The sequence below is a fragment of the Oncorhynchus keta genome, unplaced genomic scaffold, assembly GCF_023373465.1.
Source record: "Oncorhynchus keta strain PuntledgeMale-10-30-2019 unplaced genomic scaffold, Oket_V2 Un_contig_2394_pilon_pilon, whole genome shotgun sequence".
NCBI lineage: Eukaryota > Metazoa > Chordata > Actinopteri > Salmoniformes > Salmonidae > Oncorhynchus > Oncorhynchus keta.
Window position 1 is genome coordinate 251,696 of NW_026283646.1, and position 23,179 is coordinate 274,874.

At 44.2% G+C, this 23,179-nt stretch overlaps 1 pseudogene; it reads left to right on the top strand.

The window, feature by feature from the left end:
• Window positions 1-22,954, top strand: part of LOC118379564 (leucine-rich repeat-containing protein 4C-like) — a 51,042-nt pseudogene extending 28,088 nt beyond the window's left edge.
• Window positions 22,955-23,179: the final 225 nt, after the last annotated feature.

The following is a 23,179-nucleotide window of genomic DNA, read 5'->3' on the forward strand; positions in this document are numbered from 1 at the left end:
TCCCTGCACACCGATGGTCTGAATGCATAGCCAAACAGCTGTGACAGGGCAGAAGACAGGATACACCCTAGTGAACTAATCCCTCTCTCAAAATGTGCATTTTACATGCTGTAGTCAGTGGTATCCTGCCAAGATGGCCGCCGAGGCGCTCGCATTGTGCTGTTTGACTTTCATTTAGAATCTCCCTCAACACCCTCTGACTGACTGATTGACTGACCGACTGACCCTCTGACTGATTGACTGACCGACTGACTCTGACAGACTGACCCTCTGACCGACTGGCCGACCCTCTGACTGACTGGCCGACCCTCTGACTGACTGGCCGACCCTCTGACCGACTGGCCGACCCTCTGACTGACTGACCGACCCTCTGACTGACTGGCCGACCCTCTGACCGACTGGCCGACCCTCTGACTGACTGGCCGACCCTCTGACTGACTGGCCGACCCTCTGACCGACTGGCCGACCCTCTGACTGACCCTCTGACTGACTGACCCTCTGACTGACTGGCCGACCCTCTGACCGACTGGCCGACCCTCTGACTGACTGGCCGACCCTCTGACTGACTGGCCGACCCTCTGACTGATTGACTGACCGACCCTCTGACTGACTGACTGACCCTCTGACCGACTGGCCGACCCTCTGACTGACTGGCCGACCCTCTGACCGACTGGCCGACCCTCTGACTGACTGGCCGACCCTCTGACTGACTGGCCGACCCTCTGACTGATTGACCGACTGACTGACGAACAGACTGGCCGACCCTCTGACCGACTGGCCGACCCTCTGACTGACTGGCCGACCCTCTGACTGATTGACTGACTGACTGACTGACCAACCGACTGACTGACTGACCAACCGACTGACTGACTGACCAACCGACTGACTGACTGACCAACCGACTGACTGACTGACCAACCGACTGGCAACCGACTGACTGATTGACTGACTGACTGACTGACCAACTGACTGACTGACTGACCAACTGACTGACTGACCAGCCGACTGACTGACTGACCAACCGACTGGCCGACCGACCGACTGACTGACTGACTGACTAACTGACTAACTGACCGACATGGTGCTTGGGACACGTGGGTTTATTGTGGTGAAGTCAGATTCTCAATTGTTTAATCGATGAATTAAAGGTGCTTTTCATTACCAGTCTTTTAAATGTTAACAAGTCCCTCCTCTCTGACGTCCTCAAGCTTTCTGTCATGGCAGATGTGTTGGTCTTCAGACCAATTGCAGGTCAGTTTGCATAAAGCATTTGTAAATCCTTCACAGTGATGATGTGTCGGATATGTGAAAGTCCTTCATATTGTCTTCCTGAAGATACACTTAGAGGTCATCATAAACAATCTGCCATCATCATCATTGGCTCATCCCAGATTGGCCAATCATGTCAGTCCTAGAAGATTTGCATATTGCTGATGTGGCTGTCTGGAAGTGGAAGGTTGACCTGTTGTTTATGAGGATGTCACCTTGCTGAATGTATATATATGTTTTATAGCCAGATGAGACTGCATTATGTAAGACTGTATTCTAACCATTGTGTTGCACCACAAGGTATTTATCTGGTCATTCGATGTCATTTACACACATTCTATAGTAAAATACCAGGAGCTAATGAATCGTTTAGCCTAGAATGCTAATAGGTTGCATCCTTAGATACACAGATGATTCATGCAGTGCTTTATCATGCCCTACTCTTGCTTTCAAGTGTGATCTGTTCAGTAGCAGTCATGTGGTGGGAGTAGATCTGTGTTGCTCTGACCTGTGACTAGAATACTAACGCTTCTCCAACATTCAGACACAAAAACAGCCAACCCAACCCAGCCCGCCCCTCCCCGCCACCCAGGGCGTACTGTCTGATCCCACTACACTCTCACACACACACACACACACACACACACACACACACACACACACACACACACACACACACACACACACACACACACACACACACACACACACACACACACACACACACACACTCTGATGCCCCCACAGGGACAGAGACAGCCCCCTAAACACAGAGAGATCTCAGCAGATTATTTATCCCTGCAATTATCCTAATGGAGCATCGGCATTAGGTCATATGTGGCCAGATTGAATTATCACTGGTAGCTGTGAGTCTCCCTTTATCTCAGTCTTATTCAACACTAGAACACAGAAAGAACCGACTTCCACACAGAACAATGTACCAAACCATACACCGCAGTACCTGTATCTCTGTCCTTGTTCTTGTCTATTCAAGTTCTGTGTTATGTCACGTTTCATGTTTTGATTGGACCCCAGGAAGAGTAGCTGCTGCGTGAGAAGCAGCTTAATGGGGATCCTAATACATGAAATCATAAAGAAATATCAGCCTGTATCACAATACAACACCAGCATACAGTAGGAGTCTCCTTTATGCAGCAACACGCGCACAACATGAGCTAATGCAGTGTGGCTGTGAACGTGCCACTTCCCAGACATTATCTTGCCATTGATGAGGTCTGGCTGGGATGAACTGAAAGGGAAACTCCATGTGAAGGCTACAGTGGGAAGTTGAGCTCGCTTCGTTGTGACCTTTACAGGGTTTTACCCGTTGTCTGACTTTCTGCTGTGACCTATATCAAATGACGGCGGTTGGATTTTGCCCTCGTTGCCGTCCTCTATTTCAACGTGATTACAGATTCTGGTTTGATTGCCCTTCGTTTTAATTTCCAAAGCTAATACGCTTACGCCATCTGGGATTGGTTTAGTCTGCTTTAGGATTGGGTTCATGCCAGGTCTGGTCAGAGAATCAATCCGTACATTACCATCCAGTAATAAACTGATGATGTTTACCATGTGACCAACGATAGATCTCACTGCTGAGCGTGAGCCTAGTTCATGATAAGGAGCCTTATTAACCCAGTTCACAAAAGAACAAACAGATCAAAATGACTCTCGTCTTACTGAGGGAATGACAATGCTTCACTTACTGTCTGGAAAAGAATGAGAGTCTTACAGTACATTTTTCATAGGTTTTTCAGCATTTGCCTTTCCTCAGAATGATCACTTGAATACAGGAAAAATAGCTAATGTTCAAATGTGCAAACGCTTCAGTCTGCTGAGCTTCAGCACGACATATGTGGCAAAGAATTCACATTCATCTTGTTCAGTTATAAATGCTTTGCAGATCCATCCTCCTGAACAGGTCACTGGACTAAAACGGTAGCATGCAAGCAAGTTGTGTGTTTCTGCCTGAGGTTAATAAATGTCTAACAGTGATGCAAGCCTTTATTTGATGTATTTCTTATTCATATTTATTTTTTTAGACTATATTTCCCATCTTTATAATTGACCCCTAACCCTACTACCCCTCCCCTAATAGGAGTAAACTCATTAAATATATGTTCCTTCTTTATAATTGACCCCTAACCCTACTACCCCTCCCCTAATAGGAGTAAACTCATTAAATATATGTTCCTTCTTTATAATTGACCGCTAACCCTACTACCCCTCCCCTAATGGGAATAAACTCATTAAATATATGTTCCTTCTTTATAATTGACCCCTAACCCTACTACCCCTCCCCTAATAGAGTAAACTCATTAAATATATGTTCCTTCTTTATAATTGACCCCTAACCCTACTACCCCTCCCCTAATGGGAATAAACTCATTAAATATATGTTCCTTCTTTATAATTGACCGCTAACCCTACTACCCCTCCCCTAATGGGAATAAACTCATTAAATATATGTTCCTTCTTTATAATTGACCGCTAACCCTACTACCCCTCCCCTAATGGGAATAAACTCATTAAATATATGTTCCTTCTTTATAATTGACCCCTAACCCTACTACCCCTCCCCTAATAGAGTAAACTCATTAAATATATGTTCCTTCTTTATAATTGACCCTAACCCTACTACCCTCCCTAATAGGAGTAAACTCATTAAATATATGTTCCTTCTTTATAATTGACCCCTAACCCTACTACCCCTCCCCTAATAGAGTAAACTCATTAAATATATGTTCCTTCTTTATAATTGACCCCTAACCCTACTACCCCTCCCCTAATAGAGTAAACTCATTAAATATATGTTCCTTCTTTATAATTGACCCCTAACCCTACTACCCCTCCCCTAATAGGAGTAAACTCATTAAATATATGTTCCTTCTTTATAATTGACCCCTAACCCTACTACCCCTCCCCTAATAGAGTAAACTCATTAAATATATGTTCCTTCTTTATAATTGACCCCTAACCCTACTACCCCTCCCCTAATAGAGTAAACTCATTAAATATATGTTCCTTCTTTATAATTGACCCCTAACCCTACTACCCCTCCCCTAATAGAGTAAACTCATTAAATATATGTTCCTTCTTTATAATTGACCACTAACCCTACTACCCCTCCCCTAATAGAGTAAACTCATTAAATATATGTTCCTTCTTTATAATTGACCCTAACCCTACTACCCTCCCCTAATAGAGTAAACTCATTAAATATATGTTCCTTCTTTATAATTGACCCCTAACCCTACTACCCCTCCCCTAATAGAGTAAACTCATTAAATATATGTTCCTTCTTTATAATTGACCCCTAACCCTACTACCCCTCCCTAATGGGAATAAACTCATTAAATATATGTTCCTTCTTTATAATTCTAACCCTACTACATCAAACATAAAACATAATAGAAAACCACGTTTGACTCCATTCCATTCCAGCTATTACAATGAGTAAACTCATTAAGCTCCTCTAATAGAGTAAACCATTAAAGCCTAAACCCCTAACCCCTAATAGAGTAAACTCATTAAATATATGTTCCTTCTTTATAATTGACCCCTACCCCTAATAGAGTAAACTCATTAAATATATGTCTGACCCCTAACCCTACTACTAATAGAGTAAATATACTTCTTTATAATTGACATAGCCCAGATAATATATGTTCCTTCTTTATTTGACCCCTAACCCTTCTTATAGAACAGGTTTCTTTATAATTGACTAACACTAAACCCCCTAAAAGTAAACTCATTAAATATATGTTCCTTCTTTATAATTACTCACTGGGATATAAACTTTTTAAATATATGTTTTCTTTATAATTGTTTTAACCCTACTATTCTATAAAGAGTAAACTCTTAAAACAGATTACACTTTATAATTGACCCCAACCCACTTTATCCTAAATATTGACCCTAACCCTACTACGTAAACTCATTAAATATATGTTCCTTCTTTATAAGAACCCACACTCTTATTAAATAACCCATCCAGTTTATCCTCTTATGTTCCTTCTTTATAATTGACCCCCTAACCCTTTAGTAAACTCATTAAATATATGTTCCTTCTTTATAATTGACCACTAAAGCCCCTAATAGGAGTAAATCTCATTAAATATACTCTTAGTTAACCCATCCAGTTTATCCTCTTACGCGTTTAGAGTAAGCCATTAAATACACTCTATAGTTAACCCAACCAGTTTATCCTCTCCCGCGTTTAGAGAACCCACAATCTTAGTTAACCCATCCAGTTTATCCTCAGAGAACGCGTTTGGAGAACCCCACTGAGAGAGTTAACCCATCCAGTTTATCCTCTTATAGAACAGGTTTACTAAACCCCCCACAAAGATTACGTTACTCTGATATTGATTTTTTAAAAACCCATTCAGTTTATGTCAATCTTGAAACTTACACTGTAATTCCAGAGAACCCACACTCTTAGTTAACCCATTCCAGTTTATCCTCTTACGCGTTTAGAGAACCCACACTCTTAGTTAACCCATCCAGTTTATCCTCTTACGCGTTTAGAGAACCCACACTCTTAGTTAACCCATTCCAGTTTATCCTCTTACGCGTTTAGAAGAACCCACACTCTTAGTTAACCCTTAGTTAAACCATCCAGTTTATCCTCTTACGCGTTTAGAGAACCCACACTCTTAGTTAACCCATTCAGTTTATCCTCTTACGCGTTTAGAGAACCCACACTCTTAGTTAACCCATTCAGTTTATCCTCTTACGCGTTTAGAGAACCCACACTCTTAGTTAACCCATTCAGTTTATCCTCTTACGCGTTTAGAGAACCCACACTCTTAGTTAACCCATCCAGTTTATCCTCTTACGTGTTTAGAGAACCCACACTCTTAGTTAACCCATCCAGTTTATCCTCTGACGCGTTTAGAGAACCCACACTCTTAGTTAACCCATTCAGTTTATCCTCTTACGCGTTTAGAGAACCCACACTCTTAGTTAACCCATCCAGTTTATCCTCTTAAGCGTTTAGAGAACCCACACTCTTAGTTAACCCATTCAGTTTATCCTCTTACGCGTTTAGAGAACCCACACTCTTAGTTAACCCATTCAGTTGCAATCGGCTGCACCGTTCTTGGTTGCTATCTTCGCTAGAGGGGCCCTTTTGACAGAGATGCAGGATGTCAACCCTGGCCTCAGGCCCCAACCTTATCTGTTCTTCTACAATTGGAGAAATAGGTGCTTTTATGACGTGGATACAGTACCACTGGAAGCAACAGCAAACAGAACTCTTAATCTAGTTCTATAATATACAACATGTGAAAATTATGTCCTTTATGATGTGAATCGACAAGCATCCACAAACAACACTCTTAATCTAGTTCTATAATATACAACATGTGAAAATTATGTATTTTATGATGTGAATCGACAAGCATCCACAAACAACACTCTTAACCTAGTTCTATAATATACAACATGTGAAAATTATGTCCTTTATGATGTGAATCGACAAGCATCCACAAACAGCACTCTTAACCTAGTTCTATGAAGCAGTGAGAAGCACATAAAGGTAAATTATTTGTAATTTTAATCTGTAATGTTTTAGACTGCAAGGGCAACACGTACGGTATTTTAATCTAAAGAATTTCCCTAACAGATGCTCACGTACTTCTCTTTAGTGAATATTCAACACGTTCAAATGTATTTTGACATTGCAAGTTGAAAGCACCGATCCACCCTCTTACTGATGTCTATATTTAGGAGACTGGTGGGTCAGAAAGAATAAAACAGGACCAAAATGGGTATTGTAGTGCGGAGAACACAGTAACCCTGAGGCCCCTATCACAACACTGCGTGACATAAGAGCACTGCATCACTCTGAATACTACTCACTCACCGGTCCAGTTACCATGACACATCCCACACTTCCCTCCATGTCTGAGCCCATTTGAGCTTCTCCTTCATTCCTTGTGAAATGAAATGCAAAACATGATTGATTTGGCACATTAGCTTTTGTATTAGCAGACCGGGTCTTGCTACATGGTAGAAACAGGGATGGTATTGTTTGATAAAGCATGTATGTCTATCATTAGCATCGAGACAAGAGGACTGTGTGTGTAGTGAACTTACACCTGAATGAAAATTAGACCATATTATACACTGAGTGGACAAAACATTAGGAACACCTGCTTTTTCCACGACAGACAGGTGAAAGCTCTTATTGATGTCACTTGTTAAATCCACTTCAATCAGTGTAGATGAAGGGGAGGAGATGGATTAAAGAAGGATTTTCAAGCCTTGAGACAATTGAGCCATGGATTGTTTATGTGTGCCATTCAGAGGGTGAATGGGCAAGACAAAATATTTAAGTGCCTTTGAACGGGGTATGGTAGTAGGTGCCAGGTGCACCGGTTTGTGTCAAGAACTGCAATGCAGCTGGAGTTTTCACGCTCAACAGTTTCCTGTGTGTATCAAGAATAGTTCACCACCCAAAGGACATCCAGCCAACTTGACACAACCGTAGAAAGAGTCAACATGGGCCAGCATCCCTGTGGAACGCTTGGCTTGGAGTCCATGCCCTGACCAATTGAGGCTGTTCTGAGGGCAAAAAGGGGGCCACATAATGTTCCGTACACTCAGTGTATACACACTATGATACATGAAACTTATCTGCCTTCACGTTGGTATAAATGAGGCTAATTTGGATGTAGATTCTACTGAAGTTAGTTGGTGGTACTGAAAAGTCAGGCGATAACTGTAAGCTTTTCTGAGTGACAGACACAGTGATATTTTCACAGACTCCCACCACACATACATAATCAGATTTCCCTCAACTAGGGTGTTGTGTTCTACCCAATCAATCTAGAGTCCTGTGTTCTACCCAATCCATCTAGAGTCCTGTGTTCTACCCAATCCATCTAGAGTCATGTGTTCTACCCAATCCATCTAGAGTCCTGTGTTCTACCCAATCCATCTAGGGTCCTGTGTTCTATCCAATCCATCTAGAGTCCTGTGTTCTACCCAATCCATCTCGAGTCCTGTGTTCTATCCAATCCATCTAGAGTCATGTGTTCTACCCAATCCATCTAGGGTCCTGTGTTCTATCCAATCCATCTAGAGTCCTGTGTTCTATCCAATCCATCTAGAGTCATGTGTTCTACCCAATCCATCTAGAGACCTGTGTTCTACCCAATCCATCTAGAGTCCTGTGTTCTACCCAATCCATATAGAGTCCTGTGTTCTACACAATCCATCTAGAGTCATGTGTTCTACCCAATCCATCTAGAGTCCTGTGTTCTACCCAATCCATCTAGAGTCCTGTCCTGTGTTCTACCCAATCCATCTAGAGACCTGTGTTCTACCCAATCCATCTAGTGTCCTGTGTTCTACCCAATCCATCTAGAGTCATGTGTTCTACCCAATCCATCTAGAGTCCTGTGTTCTACCCAATCCATCTAGAGACCTGTGTTCTACCCAATCCATCTAGTGTCCTGTGTTCTACCCAATCCACCTAGAGTCCTGTGTTCTACCCAATCAATCTAGAGTCCTGTGTTCTACCCAATCCATCTAGAGTCCTGTGTTCTACCCAATCCATCTAGAGTCCTGTGTTCTACCCAATCCATCTAGAGTCCTGTGTTCTACCCAATCCATCTAGAGTCCTGTGTTCTACCCAATCCATCTAGAGTCCTGTGTTCTACCCAATCCATATAGAGTCCTGTGTTCTACCCAATCCATCTAGTGTCCTGTGTTCTACCCAATCCACCTAGAGTCCTGTGTTCTACCCAATCAATCTAGAGTCCTGTGTTCTACACAATCCATCTAGAGTCATGTGTTCTACCCAATCCATCTAGAGTCCTGTGTTCTACCCAATCCATCTAGAGACCTGTGTTCTACCCAATCCATCTAGAGTCCTGTGTTCTACCCAATCCATATAGAGTCCTGTGTTCTACACAATCCATCTAGAGTCATGTGTTCTACCCAATCCATCTAGAGTCCTGTGTTCTACCCAATCCACCTAGAGTCCTGTCCTGTGTTCTACCCAATCCATCTAGAGACCTGTGTTCTACCCAATCCATCTAGTGTCCTGTGTTCTACCCAATCCATCTAGGGTCCTGTGTTCTATCCAATCCATCTAGAGTCCTGTGTTCTACCCAATCCATCTCGAGTCCTGTGTTCTATCCAATCCATCTAGAGTCATGTGTTCTACCCAATCCATCTAGGGTCCTGTGTTCTATCCAATCCATCTAGAGTCCTGTGTTCTATCCAATCCATCTAGAGTCCTGTGTTCTACCCAATCCATCTAGAGTCCTGTGTTCTATCCAATCCATCTAGAGTCATGTGTTCTACCCAATCCATCTAGGGTCCTGTGTTCTACCCAATCCATCTAGAGTCCTGTGTTCTATCCAATCCATCTAGAGTCATGTGTTCTACCCAATCCATCTAGGGTCCTGTGTTCTACCCAATCCATCTAGAGTCCTGTGTTCTACCCAATCCATCTAGAGTCCTGTGTTCTACCCAATCCATCTAGTGTCCTGTGTTCTACCCAATCCATCTAGAGTCCTGTGTTCTACCCAATCCATCTAGAGTCCTGTGTTCTACCCAATCCATCTAGAGTCCTGTGTTCTACCCAATCCATCTAGAGTCCTGTGTTCTACCCAATCCATCTAGAGTCCTGTGTTCTACCCAATCCATCTAGAGACCTGTGCTCTACCCAATCCATCTAGAGTCCTGTGTTCTACCCAATCCATATAGAGTCCTGTGTTCTACACAATCCATCTTGAGTCATGTGTTCTACCCAATCCATCTAGAGTCCTGTGTTCTACCCAATCCATCTAGAGATCTGTGTTTAACCCAATCCATCTACAGACCTGTGTTCTACACAATCCATCTAGAGTCATGTGTTCTACCCAATCCATCTAGAGTCCTGTGTTCTACCCAATCCATCTAGAGTCCTGTGTTCTACCCAATCCATCTAGAGACCTGTGTTCTACCCAATCCATCTAGAGTCCTGTGTTCTACCCAATTCATATAGAGTCCTGTGTTCTACACAATCCATCTAGAGTCATGTGTTCTACCCAATCCATCTAGAGTCCTGTGTTCTACCCAATCCATCTAGAGTCCTGTCCTGTGTTCTACCCAATCCATCTAGAGTCCTGTGTTCTACCCAATCCATCTAGTGTCCTGTGTTCTACCCAATCCATCTAGAGTCATGTGTTCTACCCAATCCATCTAGAGTCCTGTGTTCTACCCAATCCATCTAGAGTCCTGTGTTCTACCCAATCAATCTAGAGTCCTGTGTTCTACCCAATCCATCTAGAGTCCTGTGTTCTACCCAATCCATCTAGAGTCCTGTGTTCTACCCAATCCATCTAGTGTCCTGTGTTCTACCCAATCCATCTAGAGTCCTGTGTTCTACCCAATCCATCTAGAGTCCTGTGTTCTACACAATCCATCTAGAGTCATGTGTTCTACCCAATCCATCTAGAGTCCTGTGTTCTACCCAATCCATCTAGAGACCTGTGTTCTACCCAATCCATCTAGAGTCCTGTGTTCTACCCAATCCATCTAGAGTCCTGTGTTCTACACAATCCATCTAGAGTCATGTGTTCTACCCAATCCATCTAGAGTCCTGTGTTCTACCCAATCCATCTAGAGTCCTGTCCTGTGTTCTACCCAATCCATCTAGAGACCTGTGTTCTACCCAATCCATCTAGTGTCCTGTGTTCTACCCAATCCACCGAGAGTCCTGTGTTCTACCCAATCAATCTAGAGTCCTGTGTTCTACACAATCCATCTAGAGTCATGTGTTCTACCCAATCCATCTAGAGTCCTGTGTTCTACCCAATCCATCTAGAGTCCTGTGTTCTACCCAATCCATCTAGAGACCTGTGCTCTACCCAATCCATCTAGAGTCCTGTGTTCTACCCAATCCATATAGAGTCCTGTGTTCTACACAATCCATCTAGAGTCATGTGTTCTACCCAATCCATCTAGAGTCCTGTGTTCTACCCAATCCATCTAGAGATCTGTGTTTAACCCAATCCATCTACAGACCTGTGTTCTACCCAATCCATATAGAGTCCTGTGTTCTACAATCCATCTAGTGTCCTTGTCTACCCAATCAGTCCTGTGTCAATCAATCTAGAGTCTGTGTTCAGACAATCCATCTAGAGTCATGTGTTCTACCCAATCCATCTAGAGTCCTGTGTTCTACCCAATCCATCTAGAGTCCTGTGTTCTACCCAATCCATCTCGAGTCCTGTGTTCTATCCAATCCATCTAGAGTCATGTGTTCTACCCAATCCATCTAGGGTCCTGTGTTCTATCCAATCCATCTAGAGACCTGTGCTCTACCCAATCCATCTAGAGTCCTGTGTTCTACCCAATCCATATAGAGTCCTGTGTTCTACCCAATCCATTTAGAGACCTGTGTGTTACCCAATCCGTCTAGTGTCCTGTGTTTATTTTAGCAAGATGTTATCCTGTATTTTAAGCCTAATCCAGAATGAGAAGTACACCAACAATGAAATCCATTGCCTGAGGATTGTGTTGCACTATCTGACATAAACCAAAAAGGGGACAGTTTGATGAAAAAGCCTCAAATAAAGGTTCAAAACACATGATTACGCAAAACACGTCATTATTTTAATCATTGTTGGAATTGTGTACGGTCTCTAATGTGGCACATTGCTTATCTTGTTTCATGTGTCATATTAGTCTCAATCAGACAATCACATTATATTATTCACGCATATGAGAGCTGATTGCTCCTTTTTTATGCTCTTGTGATCACAGCATCTTAAAATAGATCTCTTGTATACATGTCATGATCATGAGTACATTCCGCTACTTGTCTACAGCAGGGTTCGCTAACTGAATCTAGTTGATCCCTGGTCTACGGTCTGAGATCATGTACTGACGGCCCTCGGGTTGAATCTAGTTGATCCCTGGTCTACAGTCTGAGATCATGTACTGACGGCCCTCAGGTTGAATCTAGTTGATCCCTGGTCTACAGTCTGAGATCATGTACTGACGGCCCTCGGGCTGAATCTAGTTGATCCCTGGTCTACGGTCTGAGATCATGTACTGACGGCCCTCGGGTTGAATCTAGTTGATCCCTGGTCTACAGTCTGAGATCATGTACTGACGGCCCTCGGGCTGAATCTAGTTGATCCCTGGTCTACGGTCTGAGATCATGTACTGTATGGCCTCTCGGTAATGTTTTGGTTTTCACATTGATTACATTGCTGAACTTTTGACCTTGCTTGCTGTGCCAAACAAATACTGTATGTTGGTCTGTAATTGAAATCAAGCACACAAGTGTATACTTTGACTGTAGACGTACACAGTTACACAGTTTCTCACAGCAGGAAAATAATCCTGCATCAACAGGAAATAGAAGTTATGTGGATTATAATTCAGGGATATTTTTGAAAAAGGTTGATGCATTTTTAGTTAGGATAGATGAAGTCTGATACTTTAAAGTGGAAATTACAAACTTTAGAAGCCCTTTTTAAATCTGGAATTTGCATTTCCTGTTGCCCAGGAAAATGATCTGTGACAACACAGTGATCAAATGAAGAGAGCACCTCTCTATTAGACCATGTAACTTTCAGCATCTTAAAATAGATCACCTTACCTCCCGTCCCGACAAGCATTAAAAAAACACCTGTTCCTCGCTAAATGTTCAGTGTTTTTCAATTCATTATTAGAACAATTGTAAAAACCTTTTCATAGTGAGTGTGAGAGATTTGTTTTCATTCACGACAATATACAGTGGATTCCAAAATAATTGGATCCCTTGGATAAAGATGATAAAAATAGACTGTATGAAATAAATTATACAAATACTGAGCTACACTACATGGCCAAAAGTATGTGGATTCAACTACACCTGTTGCTGACAGCGTATAAAATCGAGCACACAGCCATGCAATCTCCATAGACAAAAACATTTGAAGTTGAATGGCCTGTGCTGAAGAGCTCAGTGACTTTCAACGTGACACAGTCATAGGATGCCACCTTTCCAATAAGTCAGTTCACATTTCTGCCCTGCTAGAACTACCCTGGTCAACTGTAAGTGCTGTTATTATGAAGTGGAAATGTCTAGGAGCAACAACGGCTCAGCTGTGAAGTGGTAGGCCACACAAGCTCACAGAACGGGACCGCCGAGTGCTGACGCGCGTAGTGCGTAGGGAATCGTCTGTCCTGGGTTGCAACACTCACTACCGATTTCCAAATTATCTCTGGAAGCAACTTCAGCACAATAACTGTTTGTCGAGAGCAATGTTCCCTCTGATTCTTTCCAGCACTGAGCAAATTTCAGGTCTGCTGAGTGCAAACTTCTAGCTTAGCATTTACTGTGAACACTGAGGCTGTCCCTGCTCTCTGTTACAGGAGCCATGTAGCCATGTAGGCTACTGTGGCTATTTGATCATACTGTAGGCCTACCAGAATGGCCCACCATCAAAAACAATGGAGAAAATGAATCCCATAATGTTTTAACATGGAAATAGCTGTTCTATCATTCAGCCTACAGTAGCACCCAATGTGTTGTGTTCAATGTAGACCTACGTTCCATGATACCCGCAGGGCTTGACATGAACCTGTTTATCAACTTGTCCTTCAGTAGCAGCAGCTTGTATGTGAGTGGGTGTGTGTAGAGTCAGTGTAAATGTATGTGCATATTATGTGTGAGAGATAAAATGATGGAGTGCGTGAGTTTGTAGGGCCCTGTGAGTGTGTATAGAGTCAGTGTAAATACTGAAATAAAATGTCAATAAAGATATAAGGTAAACTTATGTTGTTCGATGCAAGAAACCCCTTAACAAAATAAAATACATTATTATTCTCATACCATTATTAAATAGAATCAGATAAATGATGCTACCCTCTGCCTATTGGCCACTTATTCGAGCCTGTCTCAAAATGCAACAATGCTCCTTTAAGACAAAAAAAAGCTCTTTACCTGACTCACTTTTCAAATATGCCTAGAAATGTATACATTTTGTGCTCTTGTAGGAAGCAATCACTCCCCTATTGCTGACTACAAATGATCTATAACTGGGCTAATAACTCACTAACTAGCAGAGGATATCAATAAAATGTACAGTTGTGGCGACATTCAGCTCTTGTGTTGATTGGGGGAAAAAAGAGCATCTACTCATGACTGCTCATGCTGTAAACACAGTCCAGTTCAAAGTAAATGGCCCAGATTCATATATGGCAATGGTCTATTTGCATATAGGCCTACTGCAGGTCTGATTGTTTATGCCGCGCTGGTCTGTGAAGAGTACGGGCTGAGTAGTGCGTGTCAATGTAATAGAATCCTACTCCGATACGTTCTGCCTACAACAAAATCTCTTGCATAGTTTGTTTTGTTTCGGTATGTTGCATTGAAAGTGGCTAATATTGCGTTGATTCGATCACAATTGCCACAGTAAAGGGAAATGTTGATAGTGTTAACAGGGAAAGCTCTAGAACAGTGGTCACCACCCTTTTCTGAGTCAAGGTCACTTTCTGAGTCAAAATGCAAGCCGAGAACTACCGCTCAGATTTTTTTTTTTTTTAACATGACTTAAAAACGTAAGCCTCCCAAGTGGTGCAGTGGTCTAAGGCACTGCATCGCAGTGCTTGAGGCGTCACTACAGACCCAGGTTCGATCCCAGCCTGTGTCAACCAGGAGATCCATGAGGTGGCCTTTGCTTTTTTATTTTTTTATTTCACTGGGCTGATGGTGCCTGCATCTGATGGTCAGTCTCAGTGAAGAGAAAGAGCAGCAGACTGAGGGTCAGTCTCAGTGGAGAGAAAGAGCAGCAGACTGAGGGTCAGTCTCAGTGGAGAGTCAGTCTCAAGAGCAGCAGACTGAGGGTCAGTCTCAGTGGAGAGAGAGAGCAGCAGACTGAGGGTCAGTCTCAGTGGAGAGAAAGAGCAGCAGACTGAGGGTCAGTCTCAGTGGAGAGAAAGAGCAGCAGACTGAGGGTCAGTCTCAGTGGAGAGAAAGAGCAGCAGACTGAGGGTCAGTCTCAGTGGAGAGAAAGAGCAGCAGACTGAGGGTCAGTCTCAGTGGAGAGAAAGAGCAGCAGACTGAGGGTCAGTCTCAGTGGAGAGAAAGAGCAGCAGACTGAGGGTCAGTCTCAGTGGAGAGAAAGAGCAGCAGACTGAGGGTCAGTCTCAGTGGAGAGAAAGAGCAGCAGACTGAGGGTCAGTCTCAGTGGAGAGAAAGAGCAGCAGACTGAGGGTCAGTCTCAGTGGAGAGAAAGAGCAGCAGACTGAGGGTCCGTCTCAGTGGAGAGAAAGAGCAGCAGACTGAGGGTTAGTCTCAGTGGAGAGAAAGAGCAGCAGACTGAGGGTCAGTCTCAGTGGAGAGAAAGAGCAGCAGACTGAGGGTTAGTCTCAGTGGAGAGAAAGAGCAGCAGACTGAGGGTCAGTCTCAGTGGAGAGAAAGAGCAGCAGACTGAGGGTCAGTCTCAGTGGAGAGAAAAGAGCAGCAGACTGAGGGCAGCAGACTGAGGGTTAGTCTCAGTGGAGAGAAAGAGCAGCAGACTGAGGGTCGTCTCTCTCCCTCTGCTCTCCCTTTCCTCCACTGACACTGAACACAAAGAGACACCGTGTTTCAGCTGATGGCCAAACTGGAGTCGCACCGCATTATTTCTGCCTCATGTACAAATTCATGTTGTTCCTCTTATGAACAGAGAAAGTGAAATATTCCTTGACGTAAAAAAATACCCAAACTGCTAAAAATAACAAGAAGGCAAGTCTATAGACTTTCCTACTCATTCATTACTGCTGCAGTGCTTGTTGTAGCGCTGAGTGGAAATAGGAAGAACCCGCATTTCATGGCTTATAAAAGAGTGGAATACAAAGTGTTGACAGTGCTGAGTAAGAACTGAAACGTGAACTCAGGCATAAAAACAGCATCTCTTTGCTGTAGCTTTCTTTTATGCCTGCTACGTTACTGCAGACATGGTAATCTGAGCCGTCCGATTGGCCAGCGGTAGGACTATAGTGCACTTGATTTGCTCTCTGGGCCCCCCCGGAAGACAGAGTTTGTACCTTCAGCCCGAGACAAATAAAAAATATTGGATCACAAGGTTTTATTGTTTAGTTTTCTACAGAAATGTTTGTCGATCAACTAGGAATGCCACTGCTTAGAATGTGGACCACTGCTCTAGAATGCCTTGGTGGCCACTGCTCTAGAATGCCTTGGTGGCCACTGCTCTAGAATGCCTTGGTGACCACGGCTCTAGAATGCCTTGGTGGCCACTGCTCTAGAATGCCTTGGTGACCACTGCTCTAGAATGCCTTGGTGACCACTGCTCTAGAATGTCTAGAGTGTAGTTCAATCTTATGCTTCTCTCTGTGGGCTGATATTTCTGTGTCTTTTAGAGGGAACTTTGGTCAGGAGCTTCATGAAATTGGTATCCATGGCTGGAGTGGTATAAAGCTCGCTGGAGCAGTGGAAACGCCTTCTCTGGAGTGATGAATCACGCCTCACCATCTGGCAGTCCCATGGACAAATCTGTGTTTGGCGGATGCCAGAAGAACACTACCTGCCCCAATGCATAATGCCAACTGTAAAGTTTGGTGGAGGATGAATAATGTTCTGGAGCTGTTTTTCATGGTTCAGGCTGCTCAGTTCCAGTGAAGGGAAATCTTAACGCTACAGCATACAATGACTTTCTAGACAATTCTGTGCTTCCAACTTTGTGGCTACAGTTTGGGAAGGCCCTTTCCTGTTTCAGCATGACAATACCCTCATGCTCAACATGAGGTCCATACAGAAATGTATCAAGTACCAGGACATTTTAGCCAACAACCTGGTTGCCTCTGCCAGGAGGCTGAAACTTGGCCGCAAGTGGATCTTCCAGCAAGACAATAACCCCAAGCGCACATCAACATTTTATTTTGGCACTTACCTGTATATTATTACCCAACAGAAACTATTCTGAGTCAATGCTTTTGTCACCATTCATGTTTTTCCATAGGCTTTCCTCCCTGCAATCAGCCATTTAAAGAGATGAGGCTGCTATGCAGAGTGGATTTAGCGTAATGCCCGGCTTGACAAAACCAACCCCTGCCTGATTCTGTCTGTCATGCAGTTAACCAAACACCACAGCATCAACATAAGAACCTACATTGTTACCCAACAGAAACGATTCTGCGTCAATGCTTTTGTCACTATTTGTGTTTTTCCATAGGCCTCCTTCCCTGCAATCAGCCATTAAAGAGACGGGGCTGCTATGCAGAGTGGTTGTAGCGTAATGCCGGCTTGACAAAAGGAACCCCTGCTAGGCCGTGGCCTGATTCCGTCTGACGCCCCCAGTGGAAGTGTCTCTTGGCGGGCTTCTCACACCGCTCTGGAGTGGCATCTCTGCTGGTGCTAACCACTTTCACAGGGGCATATTTAGAGATTCATTTCCCACTGATTAAATCACCCACTCGGCCAACGCTGGAAAACGCATTTCCACATCGCTCACAATTTTCACCGTTTAGAAAACACCTGTCAAAACAGAGTCGTTTTCTATGCCTCCGGGTCCCTCTGAAAGAGACGATTGCTGATATGACTTGAGTTAGAGAAGCTGAGGAGAGATGAGAATGTTAAAGGGCCTTGAAAAACCTTGTTCACTTTTATATTTGACATAATGAGCATTGCTCGTTTATTGTGAGTAGAAACATGTTTGGTATGTGCTAATATATTTCACTCTACATCTCTATCTATTATATTACACATTTTACTCTCTCATGGTAAATGATGCTGTTATATCAGGAGAATATTAGACATAGTTTCTTATGGTGAAAAACAGTGCATTCGGAAACTATTCAGACCCCTTGACTTTTTCCACATTTTGTTACCTTACAGACTTATTCTAAAATGGATTAAATATTGTTTTACCTCATCAATCTAAACACAATACCCATAATGACATAGCGAAAACAGTTTAGACATTTTTGCAAATTTAATTTATAAAGAAAACCAAAATGTTAAATTTACATAAGTATTCAGACCCTGTACGCTGTATGTTGTTGAAGCACCGTTGGCAGCGATTACAACCTTGATTCTTCTTGGGTATGATGCTACAAGCTTGGCACACCTGTACTTGGGGAGTTTCTCCCATTCTCTGCAGATCCTCTCATGCTCTGTCAGGTTGGATGCGGAGTGTTGCTGAACAGCTTTTTTCAGGTCTCTACAGAGATGTTCGATCGGGTTCAAGTTCGGGCTCTGGCTGGGTCACTCAAGGACATTCAGAGACTCGTCCCGAAGCCACTCCTGTGTTGTCTTGACTGTGTGCTTAGGGTCGTTATCCCGTTGGAAGGTGAACCTTCGCCCATGTCTGAGGTCCTGAGTGCTCTGGATCAGGTTTTCGTCAAGGGTCTCTATGAACTTTGCTCCATTCATCTATCGCTCGATCCTGAATACTCTCCCAGTCCCTGCCTCTGAAAAATATTCCCACAGCATGATGCTGCCACCAACGTGCTTCACCGTAGGGATGGTGCCAGGTTTCTTCCAGATGTGAGGCTTGGGATTCAGGGCAAAAAGTACAATCTTGGTTTCATCAGACCAGATCATTTTTTCTCAGAGGAACTAAGCCATGAGGTCGAAGGTACCAAAATAATTGTCCCCATACAGTGGATCATTCATAAAGACAGGATTGTTTTTTGTCGAGGCACAGATCTGTAGAAAGGTACCAAAATATTTTTTGGGACCTTCAATACTGCAAAAATATTTTGAAGGTCCCGAAACAATGCAAAAATATGGTTTAGTTCTTGCTCTGACGTGCACTGCCAACTATGGGACCTTATATAGACAGACGTGTGTGCCTTTGCAAATCATGTCCAATCAATTCAATTTCGCACAGATGGTTGTAAAAACATCAAGTTGTAAAAACATCTTAGGGATGATCAATGGAAACAGGATGCACCTGAGTTCGATTTTGAGTCTCATAGTTAAGAGTTTGAATACTTATATTATATATGAATACTTATATTATATATGAATACTTATATTATATATGAATACTTACAAGGAATTTCTGTTATTTTATTTTTATACATTTGCAAAAATGTCTTAAAACCTGTTTTTGCATTGTTGTTTAGGGTATTGTGTTTAGATTGAAAAAGATTAATCAATTTTAGAATGGTCTGTAACAAAATGTGTAAAAAAACCAAGATTGCACAGTTTGTATCTGAATAATATTAGACATGTTTCAACACCTGAATGACTTATTTCCTGATTTCTAAGCTGGTAGACACGTCCTCCTCTAAAAACACTTATTGTGAGAAGTGAAATTCATCTACGTTTTGAGACTGAAAAACCAGTCCGTTTTGTGACAAATCAATTAATGAAATGAAGTATACAACAAGAGAAATCAACTGTCTGGTTTTATTGTCTTACTGAAGATTTTTTTATTTTACCTTTATTTAACCAGGCAAGTCAGTTAAGAACAAATTCTTATTTTAAATGACGGCCTAGTATCAGTGGGTTAACTGCCTGTTCAGGGGTAGAACGACAGATTTGTACCTTGTCAGCTCAGGGTTTGAACTTACAACCTTGCGGTTACTAGTCCAACGCTCTAACCACTAGGCTACCCTGCCGCCCCAAATGTACAGATGAATAATTAACTTCCCGGGTTAGGACATAAATGACAACGATTTGTATTTATTTATTGATGAGAGAGTAAAGTTCATATGGGGAGTCCTGTCCTGGGGAGTCCTGACATCCCTGACTGCTCTAATGCTCCACAGATGGACAGTGTTTATGATGACTATCTAGAATGAGTGAACATCCATCCATCACCAATGATAAGGCAACTACATTTCACCATCCCTCTTCCTCATGTAGGTCATTATCCCAGGCATGTGCATTGAGCACAGACAGTATGGTGTCCCTTCAATAGATGTTATACATTTACATAAAAATAAGTGGCATTACCCATAATTACCTTCTGTTCTGCATCTAGTTTTCTTTGCTTGTCTTATATTGTTCCACTGTCTAATCTGTTGTACATTTCTCTCTTCTCTTTACAATATTTCAGAGAGGACCACCAGTCACTGAACTATGAATGCTGATCACAATGATCTCCTCCCTCCAGCGCCAGACAATGAGAGATCCTAGGCTGAGGGGGGCTCGGTCCTACCCCCTCTTCGTGCTACTGTTGGCCCTCCAGATCCTGGCGGTGGCCGGCCTGGTGCGTGCCCAGACCTGCCCCTCTGTCTGCTCCTGCAGCAACCAGTTCAGCAAAGTGATCTGCACCCGCCGGAGCCTGCGCGATGTCCCCGACGGCATCTCAACCAACACACGTTACCTGAATCTGCAGGACAACCTCATCCAGGTGATCAAGGTGGACAGCTTCAAGCATTTACGGCACCTGGAAATCCTGCAGCTGAGCAAGAACCACATCCGCAACATCGAGATTGGCGCCTTCAACGGCCTGGCCAGTCTCAACACCCTGGAGCTGTTTGACAACCGTCTCACCACCATCCCCAATGGGGCGTTCGAGTACCTCTCCAAGCTCAAGGAGCTGTGGCTGAGGAACAACCCCATTGAGAGCATCCCGTCGTACGCCTTCAACCGGGTCCCCGCTGCGAAGACTGGACCTTGGAGAGCTCAAGCGGCTCTCCTACATCTCAGATGGAGCCTTCCAGGACCTCAGCAACCTGCGCTACCTGAACCTGGGCATGTGCAACCTCAAGGAGATCCCCAACATCCTACCCTTGGTCAGGCTGGAGGAGCTAGAGATGTCAGGGAACCAGATCTCTGTCATAGGGCCTGGCTCTTTCGCAGGGCTGGCGAACTTGCAGAAGTTATGGATGATGCACGCTCAGATCCAGACCATCGAGAGGAACTCCTTTGACGACCTCCAGTCCCTGGTGGAGCTCAACCTGGCCCACAACAACCTCACCCTGCTGCCCCATGACCTCTTCACCCCCCTGCACCGCCTGGAGAGAGTCCATCTGCACCATAACCCCTGGAACTGTAACTGTGACATCCTGTGGCTTAGCTGGTGGCTGAAGGAGACAGTGCCTGCCAACACCAGCTGCTGTGCCCGCTGCCACACCCCAGCCAGCTACAGGGGTCGCTACATCGGCGAGCTAGAGCACAGCTACTTCCAGTGCGACGTGCCTGTCATCGTGGAGCCGCCGGCGGACCGCAACGTCACAGAGGGCATGGCGGCTGAGCTCAAGTGCAGAACGAGCTCGTTGACCTCGGTCAGCTGGCTCACCCCCAACGGGTCTCTGGTGACCCACGGGGCGTACAAGGTGCGCCTGGCCGTCCTCAACGACGGGACGTTGAACTTCACCACCGTCACCATGCAGGACACGGGGACTTACACCTGCATGGTGAGCAACACGGCGGGCAACATCTCTGCCTCTGCCGTGCTCAACGTCACCTCGGTGGAGAACAGCGGCGTCACCTACTTCACCACAGTCACCGTGGAGACCACAGAGACAGTCGACGACAGCCAGACTCCTGCTCTTCCACCGATTGGCTGGGTATCATCTTCGACCACCAGGGGGCCTCCAGTCCAGACCAGGACCACAGAGCGGACCTACACCGTCTCTGTTCTGGACCTGGACGGGGAGGGGGACCGCGGCTTGGAGGAGGTGATGAAGACCACCAAGATCATCATCGGCTGCTTCGTGGCCATCACGCTCATGGCGGCCGTCTTGCTGGTCATTTTCTACAAGATGAGGAAGCAGAACCACCAGCAGGACCCCGATGGCCCCGCCTCCTCCATGGAGGTCATCACAGTGGAGGAGGAGCTTGCCGGTGTCGCTGCCATGGAGACCCACTTACACCTGCCCCCATTGGAGCATTACAACCATTACAACACTTACAGGAGCACCTACCACCACTCCCACACACAGGAACCTTTACTGATTCAAGCCAGCTCAAAAGACAATGTGCAAGAGACCCAAATCTGATTGAGATTCGTTAGAGGAATCCGATATCAGCTGTCTCATACAGGAAGTATCATGGACAGAATGGTACGGGTTAGTGAGGGAATGACTTGACACTGACTTGACTGATGATGTTAACGATCAAATGGATCAACATCTTTCAAAATGGATGTTCTATTTGAAAAAGTGTCTTTACAAAACAGAAATTATTTATTTAAAAAATATATGTCTAGTGGCTAAATCAAGAAAAACAAATCTGAATGAGCTTTTTAGCTCCAATTTTTATTTAACCTCTGTGTGATGTTGGGGGAAGAATGGTTCACTGCAAACTCATCTACGTAAATGAATTCTCTACATTCAAACCATGTTCAGATCGTTTCCAAATATGAGTGCAGCAACAGAATAGATGAACAAAGCTTCCATTTGACGATAGGGCCATTTCACATGAAAATATAATACTGCCTTGTTTGAGAATTTTTATCAAAATGTTTGAAGGTCATTATAATATCCCAGATGCCCTGGTGTTTCCTGATTCCTTTGGATATATTCACAGCCCTCGAATATTATCACAGTTACATTACATAAAACTGATGAAGAGGGAGGATCGTCGTATTACACTGTACCCTTCCTGTCACTCAAGTTAGATGAGATACAGATGTCCCCATGACTTGGCTGTTAATGAAATGAGCAGTGAGGCCAACATGCCTCGGGAACCAGACGGCCAAATGACTGAACATGCATTTTCCCGGCTCCTAATCAACAACTATACATCCTTCACTTAAATTAAGATGAAGGCTTCCCTCCCTCCCTCCCTCCCTCCCTCCCTCCCTCCCTCCCTCCCTCCCTCCCTCCCTCCCTCCCTCCCTCCCTCCCTCCCCCTCCCTCCCTCCCTCCCTCCTCCCTCCCTCCCCCCTGTCCTATCACACTCTCGCTCTCTTCTCTCTCTCCCTCCTCTCACACTGTATCTCTTTCACTCTATCACTCTCCCCCTCATACCCCCCCTCTCTCTTTTCTCACCGCTCTCTCTCTCGCTCTC